Here is a 9,753-nt window from a genome sequence, read left to right as displayed (position 1 = left end):
AGCCAAATGCACTGGCCTGCCAAGGCTAGCTGTTCGTATAATTAGCAGTAATTAATGAACAGAAAGCGAAGACTCGTTTGTATTTTAAATGATCTTAAATGATCCCATTAGCACTTGTCATAGTCCTGTACACTAAACAGCGTGAGTTCAATTAGATTTTTGTCATATTAAAGTGCTTTCAAGATGCCACATTTGAAGTCTTCCAGACTTTTTTCAAATGATTTGCAAGATGGCTGCGACAAATCTTTTCCCTGCCATAAGGTTCCAGGCCTGCGCGCCGAAATTACAGATATTCAGGAAAATTCATATTTTGTGGCTGTTTTTCTCTAACACACTTTGCACTGTCTCATATAAAAAGTGTTTAGTGAAGTGTATTATACTGGGTAGCTAGACTCTACCACCACTGCCTACCTCTTATCCCTAACTGTGTGTGCATGACAGCATGCATACAATAAAATATGTACCCTGTCTTGTACATTTCATTCCCGGTGCTGAACGGACAAGGGAGGAGGACAGAGAGGAGAAATAAAGTGCCATAATGAATCTAAAAGGCATAATTCATTCTGATCAAACGCACTCAGGGATGAGTCATGCTCCGGTGAACCCTTCTGACCACTGATGGCTCTACAGTGGAGAAGAGGATGAGGCGGGATTGACGAGCACACATAAATTCTAATTATTCCCAATGTATGCGATCCTGCAAATGGCCGTCCGCACAGTGGAGGCCGGTGACGGTTTCTTCTCTAACAAAACCCCCCTCCCTCTTCAAAATGTCCCCTCAGACTTTTATTTTTATGAAGAGCACTGGCTGCAAACCTGGGACAGGAGCCATAGAGCAGAGGGAATGAGAGCAGCGGGTTGGGTGGTGGGTACAGGAGGGAGAAAAACACACCAGCCCCGGCTCTGGTGCTGGGAAAAGAAAGGTACGATGATCAATTAATCCAGGCAGTAATTGGATGAGTGTGTATGTAATGCAGTAATGCTGTAATGAAAGTCATCCATTGTGCACATTCTCTCCCTGGCCGGTGAACCATCCCCTCATCATCCTCTGGATCTCAGGTGCTTAGCCATGCAAATCTGTCTGACAGCCCAGTACATCTCTGTCTGCCTAATTGGACAGTATAGAGTTGTTTATGGATATTGCAGACATTTAGGACTCAGTTGGGGGCTGCTCAAAAATCATTAGCAAACGGCCCCGGTTACTGGACTGTCAGCTTCACTTCACCGACGTCAAAGCGCTGCGATAAAAAAAAAAAAAAAAAAGTTTATCTGTCAACAACAGGGAAAGTCTCTTTTTAAATGGAGCAGTGTACTTGCTGAACATTCAAACATGTTATGAAATGAGAGTGTCTGGAATCGAGCAGCTTGTTATATCACTCCCCACACTAGTTCTTGATGTGTAAGCAAGGTGGTGTTTTTGTTAATTAGAAAAAAAACTCCATCTGTAGAATTTACAGAGGTGGATATTTACACATACTGTACCTCATATGAAAGGTCTAAGAATACACTCTAAGACTCTTCTCCTAATACTTATTCTTACTGCTTTGCACTCCCTTATAATCAGTCAACGTTTTGGTGGTCTGAAGACTTAAAGCTGCTATGATCGGCCTGGTATTTTTATATTAATATTGTTAACTTTTATATTAACAATGGATCAGATGACAAAGTGTAATGTATTTTAAAGAAGTCACTCGTAGTGATGAACTTACAGATAATTGTCACCCAGCTCTGCAGTTGCCCTTAGCTTTATGTAGCGTTTTAATGTCTTTAAGTTCATTGTTTTGGTTCACTCTCAGTGATGTAATCAGCATTGCTTCCGTAGACAATAGGCAACTGTTTCCAGTGGAAAAAGCTTGGAGAAAAAAAACCCAAAACTCACCATACGCTACTTGCTCACAACCCAAAAGCAGACAGACAATGCTAGAAACTAGCTAGTGTGAACGTAGTGGAGCATTTAGCAGCTAAAAAGCCAGATAATTCCTTTAGGAGTTCGTGGAGACAAAAACAGAGTTAAAAGGAGAGTCAATATTGACCCGCATTCATCAAGTGGACAGAAACGTGACTCCAAATGAATGCTAATGTTGTCCTGTGTCTGTTGGATGTGTAAATAGGCAATGGTTAGCTAAACGGGTCACCACATCAACTTACAATTTGATGTCAGTCTTTTGATGTCAATAATGACTTATGTGTGCTGTTCTACTTCAAATAAAAAATAACATATTGTTTTAGTGGCCAAATAATTTGTCAATTAATCCAATTATAGATGGACAGAAAAGCTATTGACAACAATTTTTACAATTGGTAAATCATTTAAGTCATTTCTCAAGCATAAATGCCAAATATTTGTTGGCTCTAGCTTCTAAAACGTGAAAATTTGCTGCTTTTCTCAGTCTTATGTCACTGTAAATTGAACATCATTGGGTTTTAGGGCTTCCGGCCTCAATTCACCATGGATGTCTGGGAACTTGTGATGTTAACATTTGCACTATTTTGGGACATTTTATAAACAGCTACAAAACAAAACAACGATTAAACTTAAATTTAAGTGATTATCTGAGAAAATAATCAACAGATTAACGATCATATAAATAAGTGTTAGTTTCAGCTCTAATTGTTTACTCATTATCCAACTTTATCAAAGAACAGAGGAGCCAGACTGTGCTTAGGCACAGCAGTGCTTTGGGCTAAATGCTAACATCAACAAGCTAGCATGCTCACAGTGACGATGATAACATGTTGATGTTCAGCTGTAACCAGGTACCCTCATAGTTTAGACTACAAGCATGCTAACATCTGCTAATTAGCACCAAAAGTGATGCAGGAATCTGAAACTAACATATTGGGAAGAATGGAAATTTTGACCTGATGATGTTGCTGGACACACACACACACAAAACAAAAATGTCAGCATCATGGTGGTGCGAGATAAAAGGTGAGGGCATTATGATTCATCATCTGGGGACCATGAATATTTATACGAAATTTAATGGCAATCCATCCAATAGTTGTTGAGATATTTCAGTCTGGACAAAGGTAGTGGACCGACTGACAAACCGACATTGCCAAATCACCCCCAAGTGCCTCTAAATGAAATAAACAAACACATAAGTGAACATAAAAATTTAGAACAATCCATGTTTGGTTTAGTACAGTACAAAGCGTTTCTCTACCTATGCCTCACTTTTTGTCCTTCCACCAAAGTACTACGGTTGCCTATTCTGCACCAGGCCGCGCTGTGCCCCCCTCCAAGCTCCTACTGGCCCCAGAGCATAAGCTGCAGGTTTCGGCTTATGAATGTTCAAATCGGAGGCACTCTGATTTGCATGGCTGAACATGTTGAGGCAGGGGAAGAGGTCAGAGGCACTCCAGACTCAAGCTTTTAGAGGGATGAGGCTGTGCCTGGCTGCCACGAGGTGATGGGCTCATTGTACTGGTGTGACCTCGCTCACAGTGTGAACAAAACGAGGAGCTAGAGGGCTCTGCTAAGATCGCACACCTAACAGATAGCTGGATGTGCTGTAAACGTTACAAAACATGCGGCGACGACTAAGACTAATCATCAAAGTTATTTATTAACGTTCATTAGCACAAAGCCATTTCAAAGGCAAACCATCAGGCAACGGTAAAGGCCATGTCATCAAACGGTCTTCCATTTTTGCAGAGGAACTGTTTAATCGTTGCACTTAAATCTGTCGGGATTGCTAATGACTTACGCAATGCACAAAAACTAGTGACAAGACAAGGGTAAATTCAAAAGGTGGTGCTCGCTCTAACTCTTTTTACCTCTCTCATTCTGTCTCCCCCTCTTATTCTCTCCAGCTCTTTAAACTATTCCATCTTTATAGCTGAGCCAATCAATGGCAAACCAGTGTCTATTGTCTGTTCTGTGCTCAGGCCACTGCCCTCCTCCAGCATCCCCCATTACAGAAATGTTTCTTCCCATCAGTGCCTTTACTTATCACTTCCCGGGTGACATTGAACTTCCTATGCCCCGGCCGCCGGGACACATCTCTGAACTCACACAATTACTCTTCATCCCCACTAACAATTTAGTAATGAAGTATTGATTTCCAGATTCCTCTCTTATGGATGATATTAGATTTTGTTTGATAAACTGTGCCTGGGCTTCTAATCTGCACTGTCCTTTTTCCCACTGTCTGTAAAACAAAGTGCCACTGGAGAGATAATGACCAGGGAACATCGATGAACTCATTTCATCAATTTGTAACACTTGACAATGAAAAAGGGCAGGCATTTTTCAAGCAGCAATGTCAAAGTTTATTGCTCTGGGTACGGTCTTATTGGAAGCCAGACATCTTGAGCAGCGTTCAGCTCTAATTTATGGGCCCCAATGTGCCAGTTACTTTTAAAGGAAATGTTTGGATACTGGGAGGATATTAGTGTTGCACCTGGGTTGTCTGATTTCCAGGGCCACTGGGGATTCATGTGTCATGTTAGAAAATACAAAAACAGCTGAGGAGAGGCTGAGACTCGGGCTATTTGCAATGCAAGAAAATGCTGCTTAGGACATAAATCATGCTGAGATGTTACATGCGAGTCACATGTGCACGGATGCAAGAGACACATAAATGCTTGAATTCCAATTTTTTTTGCTTTGCTGAAACTGTGTTCTGAGATTATTGAATGCACCATTACTACCAAAAACGAGTAAGTAAAGGTTAGAAGTTAATCTCTATTCATTTTTGCTGTGTTGTTTTCAGTGTCTCTTGTTTGCAGTGCATGTCAATCAAATTTTGAGATGTGCTGTACCTACTGCATACTTATCTTTTTGAAGTATCTGCACAGTATTACAATCAAAATATGCGCCGCAATTAAAACGAGGTAATAGACAACTTTGACCCATGGCTGTAGCTTCAGAGTGAAAAATATTTTCACCGTTTGGTCTCTTTGTAAATGTCACTTAAAGCTACCCTGCAGACTGTTTTTTTGTTAACAACCAAAGTTATGTTTACATTCGTGCCTACTCACCAAAACGCTTAGTGCGCATCTTACAGGCCTAATGGACGCGTTGAAAGCATTCCTCTAAGCATGTGAACGCCTCACATTCTAGCTTTGTTTGTTTGCTAGCTCGCATTCTTCTTCTCCCCTACCTTTTTTTGGTGCGCCGCTACGCTTCTTTTTGGATAACTGCCGACAACCTTCATTCAGCTGAGTAGCACAAAAACTCGTCAGCAGGCACTTGGATCGGGCCGCCCCTGTGCGTATGCATCCTCATGTACATGCGCAGGATACTTGCAAAACAGGGATCCACCCTTTAAAACTCCACAAGGTACCTTTAAATAAAATTAAACACACAGACACCCAGAAATCCCTCTATCAAACAGTATTTTCACCTTGTGGAGGCAGAACTAAAAGTTCCCTTTCCGATAGAGAGATTAAGTTTCTAGAAAATGGTAACTTGCTTATTTTTTTTTTTCTTTTAAATAAATGATGGCTGGGGTAGCACTGATACATCAAAGCTGATTAATGTCATGTTGCACTTTATGCATCTTGTACATTCATTTTCAACACTTAATGATACAAAGAAAATTCACATTGCTCACACAGGAGTTGAACCCGCAATGACATGTTTAAAATGCTCACGGAGAAGTTCAACGGTGCAACGGAGTTTGTCTTTACTTGTGTCGGACTCTGAGCTCACTGTTGCCCTACAACATGCTGCTAAAAGTGTTCGTTTACTTTGGTAATTGCAGTGAATTGGTTTGTTTTCCTTTCGTTATTTTATTTTTCGTATCATGTGTTTATTATGTGCTTCTCTGTTTTCCACAAACATGGCAGTTTTGTCTTTACATGTCCATTCTCTTTAATGCGAAAATATGCGTTCCACGCTCATTGTCCTGGGTGTGTGTCTTAAAGTCATGAATGATACTTTGCCGTGAAATTTTGCACAGACTTTCATGGCCCCCAGAGGATGAAACCTGATGATCCTCGGACTCTTCCTCCAGCCCCACTATGAGGTTTTGTGTTAAAACTCTACACAGCAGCTTGACGGATCGCCATTAAATTTGGTACAGACTTTCATGATCTCCTCAGGGTGAAGTGTACTCCAGTGATCTCTCAGCTTTTCATCCAGTCCAGTCTTCAGGTCAAAACTTCAGTTTGTCCAGTAGTTTGGTGTTTGACCAACTACCTCTAAAACTAATGACAGTCTCATCAGCCTAACCTGTACTTTGTGATCAGCGCTAATTAGCATATGTTGGCACGCTAACAGGTTCACTTTATTCCATCTTAACGTCAGCATGTTAGCATTGTCATAGCTCACCCCACCGCTGTACAGCCTGGCAGGGCCACTAGCATGGCTGTAGACTGAGGTTTTCTTAAACCTGCCTTCAGTTAGTCTGATCCCATCAGCTCTCGGTTGGCTTTATGAAACAGATTAATCCTGGTTTGGTTTATCAGGCTCATTGGAGACAGGCTTTTCACAATAAAACCCTGCTTTTCTGAGCCCCCGTTATGAAACAAACCCTCTGGTCATCCATGGCACCAGATTAGTCTTTGTTGTTCAATAACGGTCTCAGTAACAGTTACAGTTCCCTACATTGTTTCAGCTGCTGTTTCACTGTATGCCCTTTGCTGGACCGAAAAAAACACCCGTTGAGAACTCTCACCTCGGTCTGGGTGATGAGTGACGAAAAACAGTAGAATTGTTGCCTCTAGATTAGTTCGTGTCCTTAAATATGACGGGGACAACCTCACACAAATCATCCAACAATTTTGTAGTTTTTTAAACTTTATGTACTGTCTTTTTGTAAAAATGTACACATGTGGTGAATCTCTCTACGCTCAATAACCACAGCAATGTTTTTTTGTGTGTTTTTTTGTTTTTTTTTAACACTACTGTGTTCCTCCCGTTCATACAATTTATCTGGTGCAAAGTCAAATTATTTACTTCCCCTCATTCATCCTGATAGAATGAGAGACCTGAGGAACAACAGCCAATTTAGACAGAAAATCCCAGTTCAGCTCGGGGTAATCTGATTTCTCTGCTCCCCAGAAATCTACATGTATAGTGCTTATCAACTGGATTACTGGCAGGTAGGAAGAATAACCCAATTTGAGGTTACTTGTTTCTCTGTGTGTAGTATTCAGTGTCACATTGCATTAGTAGAGGAAGGCTATTGCTTTGTGAAATGGATGTGCAACTTCCTCCTTTCCCAGATCCAGCTGCTCATTCATTCCCATGTTGTTTTTTTTTGCATTGCACCATCACATAGAATAGCAAAATGATCAAATGTAAATGTAGTGCAATCAGATAATGGCTTTAAAGGATGCATTTAATAGACAGGCCGGAGCATCCCCAGTTCTTACTTTTTTCTTTTTTCTTTTTTGAAGGCAATGGTGTTCGTCTTCTTCCTCACTGCCAGGCATGTGGTGGAAGGGACACAATAGAGATGGGTTTACTGCAGTGGTCACGGGGCCAGGAGGCCGCCTACTGTATGTGGTATGACAATAATAGGGCTGCTCCCGGACCTCCCACCCTCCCCATTTGCAGATATTAGACAGGGTCGAGTATGGGTTGTGGTAACGGATGACCACCGTCCACGTACCCTCATCACCACAGAGGTCAGTCCTCCTCGAACAAGACCAGCACTCCCTCCAAGGCGATTATTGATAAAGGATGACACGCCAATGTAGACGCAGGAGAAATTATACTCTGGGGCCAATCACTGCTCCTCTCTTGTTTCCAGAGAGAGAGAGAGACCTTGCTTAATGTATAAATACTGTGGTGGGACACTATTCCCTTACCTATTGAGTGACTATAAAAGAAACGGAGTGGAAACCATCAGGGATGCAGGGAGCCATGTCAGCTTCCTTTAGATACAGTGCTCCTAATATCTTTTAAAGGAAACAATCATCTTTCCTGATGAACCAAAATGTCCTATAGCGGCCAAGGTCAAATACACCCAACCCACACACACACACACACACACACAGCTACAGTAGATGCATCATGTGTTCAACTGTGCATTGTCTCTCATCTCGCCCTTTAGGCAACTACAGGGTACACTGGGATCTCAAGGTGCTGAGAGGCAGATGCTTCAAATGCGTTTCACATTAAAGTGGCGGCTAGATATATCACATTAATGTATATAATAATACAGCCCACACACAGTTCTGTTTAAACTTGTAACTAGACTGTTTGTCTTTGTAATCACCTGTAGACCAGAGAATAAAGTAACCCAACCTATTCAGCATTTATTAGAAGTATATAAACAATTCAGAAACATTTTTATTACACACTGCAGTGTAGCTGTAAACAGCTGTAAGGGAATTTTAATTGTATATAATGTCTTTGTTAGCAACTATAACACATTATAGACATTATTATATTAGTATTTCTCATTGTAAACATTTTTTTTTTCCAGTAGTGCAAACGTCATACAGACAACATGAAAACATGCAACATAGCATTAAACGGTAACTTTAAATCTAGCTGGAGTCAACAGATGAATCGGGACTTAATTGCATACAGAGCATGAAGCTTGGTGTAATTGAATACTTTTTGGTGTACAACTACCACAGAGGGGGCAAAAATAAATAAGTAAATAATAAAGTCAATAAATAAATAAAGGCACCTTTTTAGTTGTCAGTTAATGAATGTTTGATAACCCAGTATAACATAATTGTCATTAAAAATAAACATTTATCTTCAGTAGTTCTAAACACATTTATAGACAGTCTTTAACTTCCCTGTGGGTTCAAAAAACTAGCTCTGTACGAGATGACCACTGATGTTCAGCAAAAAGAAACACTGTGTAATTTATAAACTGCAACATCCAATCAACAAGTAATTTATAGTTAACATTTTATAAGCATTCATCAGTGGTCATAAAACACAACTAGCACATATATTAGGTTTCCCTCTCAGAGGAATAAATAGTACACAACTACAACAGTTGATATGATTATACATGGGTTTATTAATGCACAGATCAGGTTTTCTGAATTATCTGGATAAGTTGGCTGAGTCCTCCCCCGAACAGGCCTGTTTACACAAGCCCATGCTTCAATTTTGAGAAGGCTCCAGGTTTTTCTCTGCAAAGTTGTCCAAATAATTCAGTAAACATGCTCCTTGGGACAGGCCCTCGGTTCCAAATCTATAGTGCACAGTTATGATCAGCAGGAAATACACCCTGGTTTTGTTGCATAAATAATCAATGTCAAACAGCGCACTCTTGGAAAGTAAGTCATAGTTACAGGAGTCGGACAAATCAGCAAAGTACTTTGCTTTTTTAAATAGGGAAGGATGAAGGGATGGATGTGGTTTGAATTGATCATATAAATGACAATTGACATAAAAGATATCCTTATAATAATGTGTAGTGTTTATTAAACATAAACTGCTTATAATCTGCTTTATCTAATTGGCAATGATTACATCTCAAAAAACCATCTTATCCTGGGTAATAAATGTACTGTATTCCATGTATGATCAAAGCTGCAAAAAAGGATCATTACCTAGGTGACATTGTATGCGTATTTACTGCATTGTAGGTTGTTGATGAGAACCTTAACGTTGGGGAACTCAGGAAAAAAACAGTTGCTTAGGAGGTGCCGTGTCCTACCAATCACTCTCCCCTTCTAAAGGGGCTCCAATGGCACCTGAGGGGGAATCTCATGGCTGTCATCCCAGAAAGCCTGCTGCACTGATGCCTGCTTACCATCTGCTCCCCATATGAGCAAAAACAGGCAATTGTCTCAGAGAAGGCACCTAAATCACACTGTCATTGA

Source organism: Xiphias gladius, chromosome 18 (genome assembly GCF_016859285.1).
Source record: "Xiphias gladius isolate SHS-SW01 ecotype Sanya breed wild chromosome 18, ASM1685928v1, whole genome shotgun sequence".
Classification (NCBI taxonomy): domain Eukaryota; kingdom Metazoa; phylum Chordata; class Actinopteri; order Istiophoriformes; family Xiphiidae; genus Xiphias; species Xiphias gladius.
Note: the sequence above shows the minus strand (reverse complement) of the source record.